Below are 13,606 nucleotides of genomic sequence, written 5' to 3' on the forward strand. Positions count from 1 at the left end.
GTCGCTGGAGAAATACCACCAACGATGTTTCCGCAAGATCCTACATAAACCCTGGGAGGACAGACGCACCAACATTAGCGTCCTCGACCAGGCCAACATTCCCAGTATAGAAGCACTGACCACGCTTGATCAGCTCCACTGGGCAGGCCACATAGTCCATACGCCAGACACAAGTGTCCCAAAGCAAGCGCTCTACCCGGAACTCCTTCACGGCAAATGAGCCAAAGGTGGGCAGCGGAAACATTGCAAGCATACCTGCAAAACCTTCCTGATAAAGTGCAACATCCCCACCGACACCTGGGAGACCCTGGCCAAAGACTGTCCTCAGTGAAGGAAGCGCATCCGGGAGGGCGCTGGGCATCTTGAGTCTCGTCTCCAAGAGCGTGCAGAAATCAAGCGCAGGCAGCAGAAAGAGTGTGCGGAAAACTAGTCCCACCCACCCCTTCCCTCAACAACTATCTTCCCCACCTGTGACAGAGACTGTGATCCTCATATTGGACTGTTCAGACTCCTAAGAACTCATGTTAAGAGTAGAAACATAGAAATATAGAAACATAGAAATTTACAGAGCAGAAGGAGGCCATTTCGCCCCATTGTGTCCGCGCCGGCCGACAAAGAGCCACACGGCCCTCGGTCAGCAGCCCTAAAGGTTACATATAAACCTATGAACAATGACGGAAAGGCAAAGAGCACCCGGCCCAACCAGTCTGCCTCACACAACTGCGACACCCCTTATACTGAAACATTCTACACTCCACCCCAACCGGAGCCATGTGATCTCCTGGGAGAGGCAGAAAACCAATCAAAAGCCCAGGCCAATTTAGGGAGAAAAAATCTGGGAAAATTCCTCTCCGATCCATCCAGGCGATCGAACCTAATCCAGGAGATCACCCTGGCTATATTCTATTCCCTGCAGTACATACCATTATATCTGCACCATCCAACAAAAGGTTATCCAATCTAATCCCAATTACCAGCTCTAGGTCTGTAACCCTGCAAGTTACTACACTTTAAGTGCCCATCCAACCATCTCTTAAAAGTGGTGAGGGTTTCTGCATCCATCACTCTTCCAGGCAGCGAGTTCCAGATCCCCACAACCTTCTGAGTAAAGAAGCTCCCCTTCAAATCCCCTCTAAACCTTCCACCAACCAAATTAAAACTATGCCCCCACGTAATAGACCTCTCCACCAATGAAAATAGACCCTTACTATCCACTGTATCCAGGCCCCTCAATATTTTGTACTCCTCAATGAGGTCTCCTCTCAACCTCCTCTGTTCCATTGAGAACAAACCCAGCCTATCCAATCTGTCCTCATAACTAAGATTCTCCATTCCAGGCAGCATCCTAATAAATCTCCTCTGCATCCTCTCTAGTGCAATCACGTCCTTCCTATAATACGACGACCAGAACTGCACACAATACTGCAGCTGTGGTCTAACCAATGTATTATACAATTTAGGCATAACCTCCCTGCTCTTATATTCAATGCCTCGGCCAATAAAGGCAAGCATTCTGTATGCCTTCTTAACCACCTTAACCACCTGGCCTGCTATTTTCAGGGATCCATGGACAAGCACTCCAAAGTCCTTTTGTTCATCTACACTATTAAGTGGCCTACCGCTTAATGTGTATAACCTTCCCTTATTAGCCCTCCCAAAGTGCATCACCTCACACTTCTCTGAATTAAATTACATTTGCCACTGCTCTGCCCACCTGACTAGTAGATTGATATCCTCCTGCAGCCCATGACTTTCCTCTTCATCATCAACCACACAATCAATTTTAGAGTTGTTTGCAAACTTCTTAAACATACTTCCTATATTCAAATCTAAATCATTGATATATACCACAAAAAGCAAGGGACCTAGGACTGAGTCCTGTGGAACCCCATTGGAAACATCCTTCCTGTCACAAAAACATCCATCAATCATTACCCTTTGTTTCCTACCTCCAAGCCAGTTTTAGATCCAACTTGCCACTTTGCCCTGTATCCCATGGGCTTTAACCTTTATGACCAGTCTACCATGTGGGACCTTATCAAAAGCTTTGCTAAAGTTCATATATACTACATCGTATGAACTACCCTCATCGACCCTCTTGGTTACCTCCTCAAAAACTTCAATCAGGTTAGTCAGACATGATCTTCCTTTAACAAATCTGTGCTGACTGTCCTTAATTAATCCTTGACTTTCCAAATGCAGATTTCTCCTGTCTTTCAGGATTTTTTCCAATAATTTTCCCACCACTGAGGTTAGGCTGACAGGCCTGTAATTACTCGGCCTATCCCTTTCTCCCTTCTTAAACAAGGGTACTACATTAGCAGTCCTCCAATCCTCCGGCACAATGCCCAGATCCAAAGAGGACTGGAAAATGATGGTCAAGGCCTCTGTTATTTCCTCTTTTATTTTGCTCAACAGCCTGGGATGCATTTCATCCGGGCCTGGAGACTTATCTACTTTCAAAGCTGCTAATGCCCTTAATACCTCCTCTCTCACTGTACTTATTTTATCCAGAATATCACACTCCTCCTCGACAGCAGTATCTGCATTGCCCCTTTCCTTTGTGAAGATAGATGCAAAGTATTCATTAAGAACCCTCCCAACATCTTCCGCCTCCACACACACATTACTCTCATGGTCTCTAATAGGCCCCAACCTTTCTTTAGTTACCCTCTTACTCTTAATATATTTATAGAATATCATAGAGTTTTCCTTATTTTTACGAGCCAAAAATTTCTCGTGCTCTCTCTCAGCATTCCTAATATCCTTTTTAATTTTGTCTCCTAACTTTCTATGTTCCTTGAATGATTCTATAGTATTTAGCCATTGATATGTGATATAAGTATCCCTTTTTTTCTTAATTCTCCCCTATAAGTCCCTAGGCATCCAGGAGGCTCTAGAATTATATTTCCCAGCCTTTTTCTTTAAGGGCACATGTTTGGCCTGAGCATTCCGGATCTCCTCCTTAAATGCCTCCCACTGTTCCGACACTGATTTACCCACAAGCAGCTGTTTCCAGTCCACTGTGGCCAAATCACTCCTTAATTTAGCAACATTAGCTTTTCCCAAATTCGGAACTTTTATCCAGGCCTATCGTGGTCCTTATCCATAACCAACTTGAATCTGACTGAATTATGGTCACAGGCACCCAAGTGCTCTCCCACTAATACCCCTTCAACCTGCCCAGCTTCATTCACCAAAACTAAATCCAAGACCGCCCCCTCTCGTGTTGGGCTTGCTACATACTGACTAAAAAAGTTCTCTTGAATGCATTTCAAGAATTCCGCATCCTCTATACCCTTCACAATAAATTTGTCCTAATCAATATTTGGATAGTTAAAATCCCCCAATACTACTAACCGATGGATTTTGGACTTCACAGCTATTTGCCGACATATTTGCTCCTCTATCTCCCTCCCACTGTTTGGGGGTCTATAATACACGCCCAGCAGTGTGATTCTAACTACAGAATCTCCGATCACGAGGACTCTTTTGTCCTTCGTCCTTTCCCCCGTGCAGCTGAGCCACTCGTGGTGCCTTGGAATTGGCTCTGGCTGTACTTCCCAGAGGCACCATCGTCCTCACCGATACTCAGAATTGAATATTGGTTTGAAAGCGTGTTGGACTCACGGGGGGGCTCCTGCATTACCTGCCTAGCACACTTACTACGTCTGGTGCTCACACACTTCCCCTCCACCTGCACACCTTTAAGCTGCGGGGTAACTACCTCCTGAAACGTGCTATCCACGTAGCTCTCAGCCTCGTGGATGCACCTTACTGACTCCACCTGCTGCTCCAGCTCCAAAACGTGGAGCTCGAGTAGTTGAAGCTGGAGATACCTCCTGCACACAGGGTTGTCTAGGCTGCGCGAAGCGTTCAGGACTTCCCACATGTCACAGGATGTGCACTCCACGGGACTGAGCTGCACTGCCATCCCTCTAGTTACCCTTATCTAGTTTAAAATCTATTCAAAAAGAAGTAATAACAGAGAGCTACTCACCTCACTGACCTCTGTGACCTCCGGAGCACACCGACCTCTGTGGCCTCCCGATCTCTCGGCCTCCGATCTCACAACATAAAAGAAATAGAGAAAAGAGAGTTACTTACCGACTCACCGACCTCAGGGTCTGACCGACTCACCGACCTCAGGGCCTTACCGACTCACCGACCTCAGGGCCTTACCGACTCACCGACCTCAGGGTCTGACCGACTCACCGACCTCAGGGTCTGACCGACTCACCGACCTCAGGGTCTGACCGACTCACCGACCTCAGGGTCTGACCGACTCACCGACCTCAGGGCCTGACCGACTCACCGACCTCAGGGTCTGACCGACTCACCGACCTCAGGGTCTGACCGACTCACCGACCTCAGGGTCTGACCGACTCACCGACCTCAGGGTCTGACCGACTCACCGACCTCAGGGCCTTACCGACTCACCGACCTCAGGGTCTGACCGACTCACCGACCTCAGGGTCTGACCGACTCACCGACCTCAGGGCCTTACCGACTCACCGACCTCAGGGTCTGACCGACTCACCGACCTCAGGGTCTGACCGACTCACCGACCTCAGGGTCTGACCGACTCACCGACCTCAGGGCCTGACCGACTCACCGACCTCAGGGTCTGACCGACTCACCGACCTCAGGGTCTGACCGACTCACAGACCTCAGAGTCTGACCGACTCACAGACCTCAGGGTCTGACCGACTCACCGACCTCAGGGTCTGACCGACTCACCGACCTCAGGGTCTGACCGACTCACCGACCTCAGGGTCTGACCGACTCACCGACCTCAGGGTCTGACCGACTCACCGACCTCAGGGCCTGACCGACTCACCGACCTCAGGGTCTGACCGACTCACCGACCTCAGGGTCTGACCGACTCACCGACCTCAGGGTCTGACCGACTCACCGACCTCAGGGTCTGACCGACTCACCGACCTCAGGGCCTTACCGACTCACCGACCTCAGGGCCTGACCGACTCACCGACCTCAGGGTCTGACCGACTCACCCACCTCAGGGTCTGACCGACTCACCGACCTCAGGGTCTGACCGACTCACCGACCTCAGGGTCTGACCGACTCACCGACCTCAGGGTGTGACCGACTCACCGACCTCAGGGCCTTACCGACTCACCGACCTCAGGGTCTGACCGACTCACCGACCTCAGGGTCTGACCGACTCACCGACCTCAGGGTCTGACCGACTCACCGACCTCAGGGCCTTACCGACTCACCGACCTCAGGGTCTGACCGACTCACCGACCTCAGGGCCTGACCGACTCACCGACCTCAGGGCCTGACCGACTCACCGACCTCAGGGCCTGACCGACTCACCGACCTCAGGGTCTGACCGACTCACCGACCTCAGGGTCTGACCGACTCACCGACCTCAGGGTCTGACCGACTCACCGACCTCAGGGTCTGACCGACTCACCGACCTCAGGGTCTGACCGACTCACCGACCTCAGGGTCTGACCGACTCACCGACCTCAGGGTCTGACCGACTCACCGACCTCAGGGTCTGACCGACTCACCGACCTCAGGGCCTGACAGACTCACCGACCTCAGGGTCTGACAGACTCACCGACCTCAGGGTCTGACCGACTCACCGACCTCAGGGTCTGACCGACTCACCGACCTCAGGGTCTGACCGACTCACCGACCTCAGGGCCTTACCGACTCACCGACCTCAGGGTCTGACCGACTCACAGACCTCAGGGTCTGACCGACTCACCGACCTCAGGGTCTGACCGACTCACTGACACCAATATAAATGCAATTTGTTCTCATTTGTTAATCAATTTAACAATTGCAGTGAAGGGATATTTGAACTGAATCTTCACCATATCTGAACTTAGGCTGTGTCATTGCATAAATACAGGGGTTTGTGCAGCAACCCAGGAGTTGAAGCATGAACCCTAACTCCCGTACAAACACAGGTAGATACACAGCCTCATATCCCAGATAGACCATTCGCCAATAAATACAATATCTCATATATAGCGTCCATGGTCACTGGGACACTCCCCGCTGACGGGACTCTGGAGCCGGCTGTGGGCTCTGTTAGTCACCTGATGGTTAAAGCATTGAACAACAAGACCAACAGAAATGGAATGCATGCATTTAAAATAAAATGAATGAATTCAACTGCGCCCCAAACTTTTCCCTCTGCAAACCACAATTGAGTGATGAGCCAGTATCTACTCGTGTACATAAAGTCGCAGCAAGTATTGTTTGAAGAGAAAGGAACAGTAATTGTTGCTATAACCACCAGGGCCGTTTTCTCCACACAGTATTTAGTTTTCAGCTTCTGGCAGCAAATGGCGATATATCCATCAACGGTGAAACTGAGGGGGAACCAGACGGAACAGTCTGTGACTGCGTGAAGCAGGGCAGCGTGGGTATTGCACACTGGGATTGACCACACGAACAGGAACTCTGTATAATAAACAGCAGGGATATGTCTCAGCATCATATCGATGGTAATGACCAGTAGATCCGCCGTTGCCATGGCCACTGGGGAGCGAGTGATACAGGTGGAGACAGCTTTTTCTCTTTATCACCACACTCAGTCACTCTGTATCATCTGCTGCACTCTGTTACATTTCTATCTTCATCGGCTGAGGTTTCTCTCTCTCACTGTACGTAGTCACATCTCACCCAATCTCCCTCCGCTGCTGTCATTTTCTGTCGCTCCCTGTGCTCAGTTAGACCTCTCTCTATCTCCCTCTACTGGTGCCACCCTGTATCACCCACATTTTCCCATAGTCCTCTGCTGGTTTATCTCGGTATCATTCATTGTATTCAGTTGCATCGTTATCGATACCCCTTTGCTGATACCTCGCTCTGTCTTTGTACTCAGTTGCACCTATCTCTATCTCCCTCTGCTGGTCTCTCTCTGTATCCAATATCAGTGAGTCATCATCATAGGCAGTCCCTCGAAATCGAGGAAGACTTGCTTCCACTCCAAAAGTGAGTTCTCAGGTGACTGTACAGTCCAATACGGGAATTACAGTCTCTGTCACAGGTGGGACAGACAGTGGTTGAAGGAAAGGGTGCGTGGGGAGTCTGGTTTGCCGCACGCTCCTTCCGCTGCCTGCACTTGTTTTCTGCATGCTCTCGGCGACGAGACTGGAGGTGCTCAGTGCCCACCCAGATGCTCTTCCTCCACATTGGCCAGGGACTCCCAGGTGTCAGTGGGGATGTTGCATTTTATCAAGGAGATTTTCAGTGTGTCCTTGAAATGTTTCCTCTGCCCACCGGCTCGCTCGCCGTGTAGGAGTTCTGAATAGAGCGCTTGCTTTGGGAGTCTTGTATCAGGCATGCGAACAATGTAGTCCGCCCAACGGAGCTGGACGAGTGTGGTCAGTGCTTCGATGCTGGGGATGTTGGCCACATCGAGGGTCAGTGCTTCGATGCTGGGGATGTTGGCCACATCGAGGGTCAGTGCTTCGATGCTGGGGATGTTAGCCACATCGAGGGTCAGTGCTTTGATGCTGGGGATGTTGGCTACATCGAGGGTCAGTGCTTCGATGCTGGGGATGTTGGCCACATCGAGGGTCAGTGCTTCGATGCTGGGGATGTTGGCCACATCGAGGGTCAGTGCTTCGATGCTGGGGATGTTGGCTACATCGAGGGTCAGTGTTTTGATGCTGGGGATGTCGGGCCAATCGTTGGTGCGTCTGCCCTCCCAGGAGATTTGCAGGATCTTGCGGAGACATCGTTGGTGGTATTTCTCCAGCGATTTGAGGTGCCTGCTGTATATGTGTCTACAGTAGCCACCATCAATGAGTGATGATACCTAGGGATAACATTTCAATTGGGAATAAGAGCAGTGTAGGTGCGATCATGCGGGATGTGGAAATAAACTTGAGATGAAGATGTCCTGGATGCAGTTGTCCAAGGAGCAATGATATTGGAGAACGATGGTGTGATCATCGAAGTAGGTTATCACAAAGAGTTCAACGAGGACCAGACATATCGTGCAACAAGTTCTCATTTACGGAGGATATTGTTGCTAACTTTGACCTCAGGTGGGCTGGGTGCTGTACTCGTTAGATCTAACCGAGGAAGGAGAAGTTGAAGATGGGAGAGTGGAACATGGTGTTGAATGACGATGGATGATGTTGGACCAAATTGAACCATGTTTATAATAACCTGATACCACATCTGACCAACGAGAGCTATTAATTACAATTGTGGCACAAATCCAGTTACGACATACATAACATAAGAACATAAGAAATAGGAGCAGGAGTCGGCCATACGGACCCTCGAGCCTGCTCTGCCATTTAATATGATCATGGCTGATCTAATCATGGACGCAGCTCCACTTCCCCGCCCGCTCCCCATAACCCCTTATTCCCTTATCAGTTAAGAAACTGTCCATCTCTGTCTTAAATTTATTCAATGTCCCAGCTTCCACAGCTCTCTGAGGCAGTGAATTCCACAGATTTACAAACCTCTGAGAGAAGAAATTCTTTCTTATCTCAGTTTTAAATGGGCGGCCCTTATTCTAAGATTATGCCCCCTAGTTCTAGTCTCCCCTATCAGTGGAAACATCCTCTCTGCATCGACCTTGTCAAGGCCCCTCATAATCTTCCACATTTCGATAAGATCATCTCTCATTCTTCTGAATTCCAATGAGTAGAGGCCCAACCTGCTCAAACTTTCCTCATAAGTCAACCCCCTCATCTCTGGAATCAACCTAGTGAACCTTCTCTGAACTGCCTCCAAAACAAGTATATCCTGTCTTAAATATGTAAACCAAAACTGCACGCAATATTCCAGGTGTGGCCTCATCAATACCCTGTATAATTCTAGCAAGACTTCCCTGCTTTTATACTCCATCCCCTTTGCAATAAAGGCCAAGATTCCATTGGCCTTCCTGATCACTTGCTGCACCTGCATACTAACCTTTTGTGTTTCATGCACCAGGACCCTCAGCTCCCGCTGTACTGCAGTACTTTGCAATTTTTCTCCATTTGAATAATAACTTGCTCTTTGATTTTTGCTGCCAAAGTGCATCACCTCACACTTTCCAACATTATACACTTTCTGCTAAATTGTTGCCCACTCACTGAGCCTGTTTATGTCCGTTTGCAGATTTTTTGTGTCCTCCTGACACATTGTTTTTCCTCCCATCTTTGTATCTTCAGCAAACTTGGCTACGTTACACTCAGTCCCGTCTTCCAAGTCATTAATGTAGATTGTAAATAGTTGGGGTCCCAGCACTGATCCCTGCATCACCCCACTAGTTACTGATTGCCAACCAGAGAATGAACCATTTATCCCTACTCTTTGTTTTCTGTTCATTAGCCAATCCTCTATCCATGCTAATATATTATCCCCAACCCCGTGAACTTTTATCTTGTGCAATAACCTTTTATGTGGCACCTTGTCAAATGCCTTCTGGAAGTCCAAATACACCACATCCACTGGTTCTCCTTTATTCATCCTGTTCATTACATCCTCAAAGAATTCCAGCAAATTTGTCACACATGACTTCCCCTTCATAAATCCATGCTGACTCTGCCTGACCGAATTTTGCTTTTCCAAATGTCCTGCTACTACTTCTTTAATAGTGGACTCCAACATTTTCCCAACCACAGATGTTAGGCTAACTGGTCTATAGTTTCCTGCTATTTGTCTGCCTCTTTTTTGAAATAGGGGCGTTACATTTGCAGTTTTCCAATCTGCTGCGAGCTCCCCAGAATCCCGGGAATTTTGGTAAATTACAACCAATGCATCCATTATCCCTGCTGTTACTTCTCTTAAGACCCTAGGATGCAAGCCATCGGGTCCAGGGGATTTATCCGCCTTTAGTCCCATTATCTTACTGAGTACCACCTCCTTCGTGATTGTGATTGTGTTAAGTCCTCCCCCCCTATAGCCCCTTGACTATCCACTGTTAGGATATTGTTTGTGTTCTCTACCGTAAAGACTGATACAAAATATTTGTTCAGAGTTTCTGCCATCTCCATGTTCCCCATTATTAATACCCTGTCCTCATCTTCTAAGGGACCAACATTTACTTTAGCCACTCTTTTCCTTTTTATATACCTATCGAAACTCTTGCTATCTGTTTTTATATTTTGTGCTAGTTTACTTTCATAGTCTAGCTTCCCTTACTTAATCATTTTTTTAGTCATTCTTTCCTGGCTTTTAAAATCTTTCCAATCTTCTGTCCTCCCACTAGTTTTGACCACTTTGTATGCCCTTGTTTTTAATTATTTCTTTAGTTAGCCACGAAGGGCTATCTTTTCTTTTATACTCTTTTCACCTCACTGGAATATATTTTTCTTGAGAGTTGTGAAATATCTCCTTAAATGTACACCACTGTTCATCATCCGTCCTACACTTTAATCTGTTTTCCCAATCCACCTTAGCCAACTCTGCCCTCATACCTTCATAGTCTCCTTTATTTAAGCTTAGTATGCTGGTTAGAGATCCAACTTTCTCACCCTCCATCTGAATTTGAAATTCAACCATGCTATGCGTTACGCTCATAATAAAGTGATACAACTGAGTACTGTATGCAATGAGTAAGTGTGACCTTAGCTCCTTTAATTAAACTCCAGAGTGCAGGTACAGCATGGGAGGCCTGCTTAAGGCTACCCTGACCAATTTGGTTTGTCCAATCAATATGGAGGTTAAAATCATCCATGATTCTTGCTGTTCCCTTTTGACAAACCCCCATTATTTCCTAGTTTATACTTCGACCAACAGAGTTGCTACTGAGTTGGTTGGTTCTTCACTGGGCTGCTGGGCAGCTGGCCTTGCTGGGCTGCTGGGGATGGTGAGTTCAGCTTCGTGGTCAACCGTGATGTCAGTTGCCACTTGTGTGTGTGTTGGAGGGTCAAAGTTGGTGGTGTCTTCTTCGGGTTGCTCATGGCTGTTTGTGAATCATAATTTGGTTTGGTCCAAATGCTTTCTGCACGTTAGTCCATTGGCCAGTTTGACCTGAAACACCCTACTCCCTTCTTTGGCTATGACAGCGCCAGCAAGCCATTTGGGACCATGTCCATAGTTGACTATAAATACAGGGTATTTGACTTCAGTATCACGTGACAGGTTTGCACGATCATGATACATGCTTTGTTGGTGCCACCTGCCCTTGACGTGATCATGGAGATCAGGTTGGACAAGACAGAGCTTTGTTTTGAGCGCCCTTTTCATGAGCAGCTCGGCTGGGGGAACCCCGGTAAGCGAGTGGGGTCTGGTGCGGTAGCTGAGCAGGACTTGGGACAGGCGGGTCTGCAGGGAGACTTCCGATACACGTTTCAAGCTGGTTTGGACTGTCCGTTCTGCCTGACCGTTGGATGCGGGCTTGAACGGAGCAGATGTGACGTGCTTAATCCCATTGCGGGTCGTGAATTCCTTGAATTCAGCACTGGTGAAACACGGCCCATTGTCGCTGACAAGGACATCCGGCAGGCCGTGTGTGGCAAACATGGCTCGTAGGCTTTCGATGGTGGCAGTGGACGTGCTTACAGACATTATTACACATTCAATCCATTTTGAATAAGCATCGCAACAACCAAGAACATTTTGCCTAGCAATGAGTCCGCAAAGTCAACGTGGATCCTAGACCACGGTTTGGAGGGCCATGACCATAAACTTATCGGTGCCTCGCTGGGTGCATTGCTCAGTTGAGAGCAAGTGCTGTATTGGCACACGCAAGACTCCAAATCTGAGTCGATGCTGGGCCACCACACATGGGATCTGGCTATAGCTTTCATCATTACTATGCCTGGGTGGGTACTGTGTAGGTCTTTCTGAGGCAAAACCACGTGATTACCCCACAAAAGGCAGTCCGCCTGTATGAGCATTTCATCTTTGCGCTGCTGGAACGGCTTGATCTCTTCATGCATCCTGCTGGGACGCTGGACCAGTTCCCATGGAGGACAGTTTTTAACCAGGGACAGTAAAGGATCTTGGCTGGTCCAGGTTCTGATCTGGCGGGCGCAATGGGTGACATTCATTTTCGAATGCATCCATCACCAAGAGCAAGTCTGCAGGCTGTGCTATTTCCACCTCAGTGGTGGGCAATGGTAGCCGACTGAGAGCATCAGCGCAGTTCTCCATGCCTGGTCTGTGGCAGATTATATAGCTGTATGTAGACAGCATGAGCACCCATCTTTGGATGCGGGCAGAGGTATTGGTGTTAATCCCTTTGCTCTCTGAGAATAGCGATATGAGTGGCTTATGGTAAGTTTCTAGCTCAAATTTGAGACCAAAAAGATACTGGTGCATTTTTTTCACCCCGTAAACGCATGCCAGAGCTTCATTTTTCAATCATACTGTAAGCCCTTTCAGCCTTGGACAAACTCCTGGATGCATAGGTGACCGGTTGCAATGTTCCCGATTCGTTAGCCTGTTGTAACACACACCCGACCCCGTATGACGACGCATCGCAAGCTGGCACTAATCGTTTCCTGGGTTATACAGAACAAGCAGTTTGTTGGAACTTAACAGATTTCTGGCTTTCTCAAAAGCTGCCTATTGTGATTTCCCTCATACCCAGTCATCTCCCTTGTGCAGTAGCACATGTCGGGGTTCTAGCAAGGTGCTTAACCGGGGTAGGAAATTACGGAAATAGTTGAGGAGTCCCAGGAACGACCGCAGCTCCGTCACATTCTGTGGTCTCGGTGCGTTCTTAATGGCCTCCGTCTTGCTATCGCTGGGTCTGATGTCATCTGCTGTGATTCATCTTCCTAAGAACTCGACCAGGAAAACACACTTCGAGCGTTTCAACCTGAGTCCCAACCGATCTAGCCGACTTAGCACCTCTTGCAGGTTCTGCAAGTGTTCGATGGTGTCCCGACCTGTGAACAGTATTGTGTCCTGGAAGACCACGGTGCACGGAAATGACCTTAGCAGTCTCTCCATGTTCCATTGGAAAATTGTCGTGGCCGACGAATCCCAAACGGGCATCGATTGTAGATGAACAGACCTTTGTGCGTGTTGATGCAGATTCCTCCAGCTCCTGCGTCATGCAGACCGAGCTCAGGTCCAACTTGGTGAATGTCTTTCCTCCAACCAGGGTTGCAAATAGGTCATCTGCATTGGGTAGTGGGTACTGGTCCTGCAGCGAAAAACGGTTAATCATTACTTTATAGTCCCCACAAATTCTGACCGTGCCGTCGCCTTTGAGAACCAGAACAATCGGACTGGCCCACTCGTTGAACTCCACCGACGCGATGATGCCTTCTCACTGCAGCCTGTCCAGCTCAACTTCCCATTTTCTCACATCATATATGGCACCGCCCGTGCCTTGTGGTGAATGGGCCGTGTACCGGGAACCAAGTGGATCTGCACCTTCTGCCCCGAGAAACTTCCAATGCCTGGCTCAAACAACGAAGGGAACCTGCTCAGAACCTAGGCACGAGGCATTGTCGTCAGATGAAAGCGCCCGGATGTCGTCCCAGTTTCAGCGGATTTTTCCCAGCCAGCTTCTGCCGAATAGTGTGGGGCCATCTCCTGGCATAATCCATAGTGGGAGTTCATGCACTGCTCCATCATAGGAGACTTTTACTTCTGCGCTGCCAATGACAGGGATCAGCTCTTTGGTGTAAGTTCTTAGCTTAGTGTGAATGGG

Source organism: Pristiophorus japonicus, unplaced genomic scaffold (assembly GCF_044704955.1).
Source record: "Pristiophorus japonicus isolate sPriJap1 unplaced genomic scaffold, sPriJap1.hap1 HAP1_SCAFFOLD_296, whole genome shotgun sequence".
Classification (NCBI taxonomy): Eukaryota; Metazoa; Chordata; class Chondrichthyes; family Pristiophoridae; genus Pristiophorus; species Pristiophorus japonicus.